At 39.8% G+C, this 9,896-nt stretch overlaps 1 long non-coding RNA gene across 1 annotated transcript; it reads left to right on the top strand.

Annotated features, from left to right (window-relative positions):
• The first annotated feature begins 5,103 nt into the window (after positions 1–5,103).
• Positions 5,104–8,197, top strand: LOC138969352 (uncharacterized). The gene is made up of 4 exons (XR_011456430.1): positions 5,104–5,282; positions 5,614–5,688; positions 5,991–6,074; positions 6,512–8,197. It is a non-coding gene; the product is annotated as an uncharacterized lncRNA (long non-coding RNA).
• Positions 8,198–9,896: the final 1,699 nt, after the last annotated feature.

Below are 9,896 nucleotides of genomic sequence, written 5' to 3' on the forward strand. Positions count from 1 at the left end.
AGCTTTTTACATTTAGTCAAGTTTTGACTAAATGTTTTAACGTAGAGGGGGGAATCGAGACGAGGGTCGTGGTGTATGTGCGTGTGTGTTTGTGTGTGTGTGTGTGTCTGTCTGTGTGTGTGTGTGTGTGTAGAGCGATTCAGACTAAACTACTGGACCGATCTTTATGAAATTTGACATGAGAGTTCCTGGGTATGAAATCCCCATACGTTTTTTTCTTTTTTTGGATAAATGTCTTTGATGACGTCATATCCGGCTTTTCGTGAAAGTTGAGGCGGCACTGTCACGCCCTCATTTTTCAACCAAATTGGTTGAAATTTTTGTCAAGTAATGTTTGACGAAGCCCGGACTTCGGTATTGCATTTCAGCTTGGTGGCTTAAAAATTAATTAATGACTTTGGTCATTAAAAAACTGAAAATTGTAAAAAAAATATTTTTTTTATAAAACGATCCAAATTTACATTCATCTTATTCTCCATCATTTGCTGATTCCTTCTTCTTCTTCTTGGCGTTCGCAGGTTTGCTGATTCCAAAAACATATAAATATGTTATATTTGGATGAAAAACAAGCTCTGAAAATTAAAAATATAAAAATTATGATCAAAATTAAATTTTCGAAATCAATTTAAAAACACTTTCATCTTATTCCTTGTCGGTTCCTGATTCCAAAAACATATAGATATGATATGTTTGGATTAAAAACACGCTCAGAAAGTTAAAACAAAGAGAGGTACAGAAAAGCGTGCTATCCTTCTCAGCGCAAGTACTACCCCGCTCTTCTTGTCAATTTCACTGCCTTTGCCGTGCGCGGTGGACTGACGATGTTACGAGTATACGGTCTTGCTGCGTTGCATTGCGTTCATTCTGTGAGTTCGACAGCTACTTGACTAAATGTTATATTTTCGCCTTACGCGACTTGTTGGGATTGTGTAGAAAGCTGAGACGAGTGCAAAGAGAGAGAGAGAGAGAAAGAGACAAGGTTAAGAAATCACACGGAAAGTGCTGATGTTCTGAAAGAATTTCTTTCGTTTTCAATATTCATGTTGTTTAACAGCGAAACTTCTTGCATTAACCTTTGGCAGCCAAAGTCGGTGTTTGTGACCCGCGAATGCGATGAACAATGGGCGCGTCCTTGTCAACTATAGGGACGTTAAAAATATTCGTCACAAACAATACAGTGCAGATACTGTGAAGGTTTATTCTGGGACACCCCCCTCCCCCCCCCCCCCCCCCTTTCACTGTACTGTGATAGACCTAAATGTGAATGGCTTCTACACCGAGACCACCTTTTATTCCCCCCTCTGCTTCTTTACCTCTGTAAACTTGTAGAGCTAGTTATTTTTCGATAAACACCCAGCAACCAAACAAATAACGAGCCAGCAACAGCCTGAATCCTCGATAGCGCAGTGGGTTGAGAAGCTGTTCTGTGTCGGTACTACTTTTGGGACTGAAAAGCCTGTTCTGAACTCTCTAATGTATTAAGTATACATCTCTGGAGCAAACAATACAAACATACCGCATTTAAATTAACAACTACAGGCTTGAACACATGAATCTCCATATAAAATCCATGAGTTCGGTTGTTTTCTGAATCTAGATCTGCCGTGCACAAACTGTTCAACACAAGCAAATTCCCAAGGCAAGTAACTCTCATACTTTGTCTAGCAACAAGAGTTAGTTCCCCTTTCAAATTTCTTTTCACTCAGTTTCTTCTACGACAGACTGCAACCCGACGGTCAGTTTTCAACAATATTTCATTTTATAAACAGATCACACGCAACCAAATGCACACATCTCATCAATTTAAAGAACATAAATCGGTTTCATACACTATTTTCCCCAGAAAACTGGACTTCATACAGTTTTTAACGTTGGAACACGGGTGCAAAAGTTCGTCTGCCAGTCCCATTTGACGAAAGAACATTATCCTAAGCGATACCAAAACATAAACAGAACACACAATATTTGCCATTACCGCCAACCTTGTCTACTCAGTGAACTCATTCCACAAACACAAGCACAATGTCTAATCAGAGGGAAAAGGGGTATTTATTTTCATCATCGCCTGTGTGTATACCTAAACATTTTAATCGGTTCCGCCTCCCAACTGAGCGTGATAAGGAGAAGGGGGAAGGAACGAAGGACAAGGGAAGAGGAAGGAAGGGAAGGGGGGATACTCTTGAACAATTAATCAGCTACTGCGCGGTACATTCCGAGGTACCTGTCATGACTCTGGCGCGCGCGCGCTGTGCGTTTACTGCCAGACCCTAGCAGACACAGGGGAAGGGAAAGGGGAAAAAGGAAAATAGGACCACGCCGTGGGCGCTGTTCTCACTTATTCATTAAAAACAGAATTGTATCCGTAATAGGGAAAACTCATCTCATGCAATTTGGACCTTAATGTAACTTCCATACAATTCATACAGCTCGCTATCATATAATTTGACACACGTTTTTATCTAACAATCACAAACAATAAAATAGCTATCAGACCACTTTTTATAATAAAACAATTCTAAACAATATCTTTACACAATCATACTAGAAAAATGCACAATATCCGTGAACAACTATCAAACATACATTTCTTAAGATCCTGATTACGTTTAATAAAGAGAATCAATAATTCTTTCAACACAAAATTCAATATTTTGCAATTATAAAACTAAGAATGCATACAAAATAGATACTTATAAACTAACAACAAAACATCTATAAAATCACAAATAAAATGTAAACGTACCTTCTTGTGCAGAACACAAGTTACAAAATCAACAATCTCTGGGAACAAAATTAGCAACAACGTCTTTACGGTTTCAGAATCAGGAAAACAAAAAAAGATATTCGCGCCACAAACGAGGATGTCAGGAACAAATTACTTATCAAATTAATACGCCTAAAACATAGTCCCTTCATTCCAAAGAAAATTCCCAATTTCTCTTCAAAAACAAACTATAAAAATATATGTATCAAAACGTTACATAACTTATGCAGACTATTATTCTCTTCAACCCTTATGAACAATGTGAATTTAAACAATACAATAATCATTATCAATACTCCATGCATATTCAAGAGCATTAGTCCTTTTTGCTGATCCTACAAGTCTCTTAAATAATGATGCCAGAGAAAACACAGGGCGACAAACGACCTCTGCCACGGAAACGCCCCGGCACCTGCGATATCTCACGTGCGAGAAACATAACTAACGTTGGCAGCTATGTATAAGGACCGTACGTGAGAAAAAGGGTGCGAAACCATGAAAGTCTCTTGCAAGGAATGACACTACGCTTAGACCGACCATAAAACAACAGTGTCCAGTCCAAGAATTAGAGACAAAGAAACGGAGAGAGAGAGAGAGAGACAGACAGACAGACAGACAGACAGACAGACAGACAGACAGACAGACAGACAGACACAGAATCTCATCCCGTTACACTTGATTTTAGTCCAAAACAGGGAAACTGACAAGAAGTGTTAACAGAATGGAATGATTTGCTCGGAACTATATAACCGCGCATTAATCGATCGCCTGCGCAGGTTGACTGGTTGAGTGAATTGGATTCGATCAAACTTTCGCAAAAAAACTCCTCTTTTCTTTGAATAACTGAAGAAAGGAGGAATAAAGAGGTTACACACCTCGTCTCAGTGATTATTAAAAATAATGGTCTCAGTTCGCGGTCATGAAAAAGCTCGCTGAAGCTCGCATTTTTCATGATCCGCCAACTTCGACCATTATTTTTAATAATCACTGAGACTCGGCATGTAACCTCCACGTATACCGCGAAAGAAAACACAATCGAATAGATGCGGAAAAGACAACCACTTAAGCTAAATGGGAAAAAACAACCATCCCACATACTAAGGACTAGATGATTATCCGCTTCGCCGGGTACCGGCTTCGCCGGGAAGAAGTAGAGCCGAATACCCGGCTGCGCCGGGGACCCGGCTTTGCCGGGTGTACGCCGGCTTTGCCGGCGCACGAAGGAAGAGAGATAAACGCGCAAAAGACTGGAGAAGATAAGGAAGAGTTACTGGGAATGGATGTAGTGGATCTACAGAAAAACCAAAATCGGTTCAGCGCTGTGCGCTGAGAGCACGTGTTCAAAATTCTCATCGACCAGGTTGTGTCCGGGGTCTACCTGAATATGCCCATCAAATTTGAAGCAGATCCATCGAGATCAAAGCAAACTTCTCTTTCCAAACATCCCATAAACCTGTGGTATGCTCTGATCTACGAATGACCTGGACAACATGTGTTCCAAAGTGTTTCTGTCTCCTGCTATTTGATGACCCTCGAATGCTAATTCTTGCAGTGAAAGACACCACCGCATCACACGTTTTGAAAATTTCACCCATCTTCCCAAACACCTGTTTCATCTCATCCTTTTGCCTCTCTGTCAAACCAGGATCAAAAACAATGTCTCCGATTGTCTCTTCCTTCCCCCTGGGCAATGTAGGCAACGGCAACGGCTCTATCTCCTCAATCGGAGGTAACACTGCAACATTTGCCTCTCCCCACCTATTAATTGGGAAGACATCCTGACTGCCCCAGTCAGATCTCAGTGGAATGCTTTCGCGATACCCACTACTTGTCTATGTATCAACAACATCAACAACTTCCTCAATCTCAACAACTTTCTCTGCACAAACTGCATACTTCTCATCCCCTTGTGACAAACTCAACATCTCTTTCAATGTCTCATCTTCTCTCTGCAACCCTATCAGATCCTCCACGTTAACCGACAAATCAGCAGTAATAACACCTTTTAAAGGCACTGGATCCTCCAGTTTCTTTTTGGCTTGTGCCCTGGTCGTAGCACACGCGACCTTTTCAAGTACCACATTTCAGTTTCTTTCTTGTGACTTACATCTGCACACAATCCAACACCCTGCGTATTCCCTAGGAATAAATCTACTCTGGGTACTACACCCTGAAGATTACCTATCACTATGTCAGCGACTGGATCTGTTAGCACACAACACTTCAACTTCCCTTGAAAATATGGGGTATCGACAACCACTTCCGCCAATGGATACATATCAATCCGTCCACTAAAACCCTTTACCTTTTGGACTTCTCCCTGTATGTACTGGCTTGGTAAAACCATAGATATCCCTTGACAGGATCGCCAACTCTGCGCGCGCGCCAACGCTGGCTCTGTTTCGAACTCCCGTCTGCGGCTGCGAGAGGTTTTGACAGTAACTTTACTTCCGGTGCAGTCTTTCAACACATGGAGAAGAAGGAGAATTTCGAAGGGGAGGTGGAGTTTGTGGCTGAGGTATGTGAAAAGCAAACAAAGCAATACAAAAAGATCATTGCTGATGATTGAAATGAGTCATGTGAATCAACAATAAAGATTGATTGTGGACGGCACGTCATTATTTTTGTTTTTAACACTTGAAACGCGAGAGCATCTGACACACTGGTAAATCCGAAGCTGTGCACTCAAGCTAATCAGCAGATCGTTTTTCTGCAGAATTCTCGTTCACATCGGCCACTATTTTAGCTCAGCGAACCGACAAATTTGCAACAGAACAATTTCTGAATGTTAGAAATTCGGCTGTAGATTTATAGATACCCTTTCTATTCCATGGTTGTTGTTTTTTCAGGGGGAAAGTACCGACATCTCAATCGCTGAAAAGATGACAGCATCACCACAAAAGAAACTCCAAGAATTGCCAAAAGTAAGTAAAAATATTGACAGATCTATGTAAAAGACTATGAAAATTTAGAACTGGAACAACAGCTATTCAAGAAATAACCGATAAGTGATATATTATAACTGAACCATTGATTGATTTGAATGTACATCATGCATGGAAGTTAAAAATGGTGCAGGAACTGAAGTCAGATCAACACATCAAAAAGATCAGTGCAATATATTTGTTTTCTTTCCCCTCCAGCATAATTCTGTTTTGATATATGCTTGATGTCTTCTGTTGTTTTTAAATTCATTGTCACTTCTAAATTGCATGCTTTATTGCAGAACGCTTGTGCATGATCTACCAAGAATGACAACTGCCTTTCGCCGGAGCTCAGAGGGCTTGTCGACCAATTCAGTAATTGAAAAGTAAGTTTTTGAGTAAGGCGATATAAAAAAATCAGCTTGCAAAGTCCCAGTACCTGAAAGATCACTTTCATTCATAGTTTTCGAGCAAAAATACTGCTTCGTTGCACAGAGAGGCTACTGTTTACAAATATTTTAGGTACATGCCTGCCACTACAATATTTCATGTGTTTTTTAGGATCATTGATAGCACATGTCATAGTTGAAAGACATGATAAGGATTCATGAAAGTGGTTTGTCAACACGTTCTATAACGACAAATGGAATAAAAAATTTAATATGTTCACATCCATTCATGTAAAGTGTAGTTTTGGGTTGTTGTCGTGTGTTGTTGGTTTTGATTGTGTGCATGCATCTACATCTTCAGTTTCACTCTTGGGTTGATTTCTGCTATATTTGTGTGTTGTTTTATTTATAATATTTTATTTTCTGTGTTTTAGGTGCAGATCTGGAAGAGAAACTTCTGCTTCTTCATGACTGCCTAGTTCCCTGAGGCAAGGTTGGGAATGCTGCCAAGGAGAAGGCGTGGGCCAGGTACTACTCTGCTTTTTCAACCCAGCATTCAGGCATTACTGAGTTGACAGTATCCCCTGCAGTTTCAGCCTGGATTGCCTTGAACATGTTTATACTGTTGGTGTCTTAAAGGCCTATGAAGAAAAACTAGGGAACCAGTAAGTGCATTAGAAATCAAAGAGGATGAAGAGGACAATGCAAAGTATGTTGGAGGATGTGTTGCCAAAAAGCTAAAACAGAGAGTTTGGTGTCTCCAAAAGAGTGCGTACAGAGATGAGAAATTGCAGTGTTTGGAAGCCCTGACTTGCGCACCTGAATCCTACAGTGAAAAGAGTGAAAACACCCCTGACATGACAAGCATGCTGAACAAGGGCAAACTGACCTTTGTCAAGCCCAATGTATTGCAGATGTGTCTGTCCATGCAACACAAAGCAGAAATCTTAAACAGAATGAGGCAAAGCGTTGATGATATCAAATAACCAAAGGGAAGTAATTGCTCTTTATTCATACGACATGACCGTGTAATAGAGTAAGCGAGAGTTGTACAAAACCTTTTCTCCTGGCACCTGAGAGAATAACAAGCATTGAAATGAACAAGCGACTTTCATCCTCTCGTGCCAGGAGAAAAGGTTCCGTACAACTCTCGCTTAATCTATTACACATGTCGTATGCATAAAGAGCGATTACTTTACTTCCCTTTGGTGATTTGATGTCCATGGAACATATTTTCTGGGAAACCTGTGCATCAACACACAGGCAAAAGCAGATGACTTTATTGAACCATGCAGGAACAGTGATGCTGTTCCGGTGTGTTTTTATGACACTTTGTATTCATTTGATCTTTCACAAGCTGTTCAAGAAGACACTTTGCAAAATGTTCTGTTTTTTTTTTAAATAAGACTCCACCACAAACTGAAGACAATGATGGACAAAATGAAATGTACATGGAAAGAAAAGACTGAGGAAAAAGCTGAAAACATGCAATGTTGGACAAAATGAAATGCACATGGAAAGAAAGGAGTTTGAGGAAAAAGCTGAAAACATACAATGTTGAGAACAATCAGGAAGGATCTCTGTAGTGTGTTGTGTATGATCTTTCTTCATGCAGTACAAACTATCCCATCTGATCAAGTGCATGTACATTGAATTTGAACTTCTTGATTGTTGTCTTAGGTGTCGATTTTTTGTGTTAAAATCTGCTGTCGTTAAAATGTACTTCTCTTCCTATTTGGTTCAGTATTGTATCACATGGCTTGTTCAGTGCCTGTTCTGTATTTTCATGAGTCCATGTAAATTTAAGTCTGCAACATGAAAAATTTAAACATATTCATTTTGCTATGGTTCAAACCTAATTCCTTTATGTACTTGTTCAAAATATAATTTTGACAGCGATATATTTTGCAAACAGTTTTCATTTCAAAATCAATTGTCAGCCACTTGATAAATGTCTTGCATCGATGCGTCTGATTGTTTTTATGTTGACCACTATGTACACCGGAATTTGCTTTGCTTTCCTAATAGAACATGTTCAGTCGCATACCAGCAACACTTTGTTATAACCTTGAATGGTTGAAAACAACGTTAAACACCAAATAAAGAAAGAAAGAAAGAAAGCAACACTTTGTTAACGTTTGAATGGAATTGGAAGTTGTATGAACTCAAATAGAGCATATGTATCTTTGGTCACAGTGACACACACCATACAGTGACAATTAATGCAGGGCCGGACTAGGGCTACGGGGGGGGGGGGGGGGGGGTTATGCAACCCCCCCTCCCCAACCTAAACATGTACCTCACTTATTTAAAAAAAATGTATTATTGTTTATTTTATGCCGTTTCATGCAAGGAGCGACCATTTTCCTATCTCAGAATATGACCTACCCTTCCCCTGACCCCCACAAGGGGCAGAGGAACATCCCCCTGGACCACCACTGGCAACCCCCCCCCCCCCCCCCCTCCTCTTTGCTTAGTCCGGCCCTGTAATGTACCAACATTCACTATCTCACTCACTGACTCAGTCTCAATTCGCACAATTTGACACAAGAAAGATTCCTATTCATACACATGCATATATTTAATCAATGAAGTAGATACATTCTCAAACAAAGTTTCAACATGTTGCACCCAAATTAAAGCATAAATTCTTGTGACATTTAATTTAATTAATTAATTAACGGGAATTAATCAATGCTTTAATTTGGGAGTTTGAAATTTGTTGCAATAATTTCTTGGTCAAGTTTATTTACATTCTCTGCTAAAGAGCTTTACAGTCAAATCCAATTTTCCACACCTAACCTATAAAACACAACATTCCAAATGGAAAAAAAAAAAATCATTCTCTTGGCTCAGAATTGGTGTTGATTAATTGTAACACAAAGCGATTTACTGAAAATGTTACTTGTCACTCGTACTCACTTCAACACTGTCGCCAAGCCAGTCTAAACTGCAGCACGCTGCTTCAGGAGGGACTTTTTCCTTTACACTTTAAATCCAAACACCATCGGCTGCGTAGAAAAATCACTGAAAATGCTGACTCAAAGTCAAACCTTAACCAAGCTGGCCTCCAGGCTCCAGCACAACAACCTTAACCACCTGGTTCCCCTCGTTCTTCGCGAGGCACCATGACTCGGGAAGCTGCTGTACATCACGACACAGTTCTTCAAAGTTGTAGTTGCAACAACCTCTGGCAATTCTGGTGCGGGACGGAATGTCTGAAAAAAAGCAGAACAATAAACCCTTAGTAAAACTAAATTTCTAGAGAAATAAGTCTAACTGTCCATACAAATAGCTGGATGATAGCTATTAATGGCAGTTGATAGACGTTTGAAGTTGAACGATTTGGTGGAGAATAGGTCGACAAGCTCTCTGAGCTCCGGTGAAAGGCAGTTGAAAGGCAGAAAGAACAAGCGTTCTGCAATAAAGCATGCAATTTAGAAGTGACAATGAATTTAAAAACAACAGAAGACATCAAGCATATATAGACTATATCAAAACAGAATTATGCAAGAGGGGAGAGAAAACAAATATATTGCACTGATCTTTTTGATGTGTTGATCTGACTTCAGTTCCTGCACCATTTTTAACTTCCATGCATCATAGACCTATCAATGGTTCAGTTATAATATATCACTTATCGGTTATTTCTTGAATATCTGTTGTTCCAGTTCTAAATTTTCATAGTCTTTTACATAGATCTGTCAATATTTTTACTTACTTTTGGCAATTCTTGGAGTTTCTTTTGTGGTGATGCTGTCATCTTTTCAGCGATTGAGATGTCGGTACTTTCCCCCTGAAAAAACAACAACCATGGAA

This window comes from Littorina saxatilis, linkage group LG6, assembly GCF_037325665.1.
Source record: "Littorina saxatilis isolate snail1 linkage group LG6, US_GU_Lsax_2.0, whole genome shotgun sequence".
NCBI classification, from domain to species: domain Eukaryota; kingdom Metazoa; phylum Mollusca; class Gastropoda; order Littorinimorpha; family Littorinidae; genus Littorina; species Littorina saxatilis.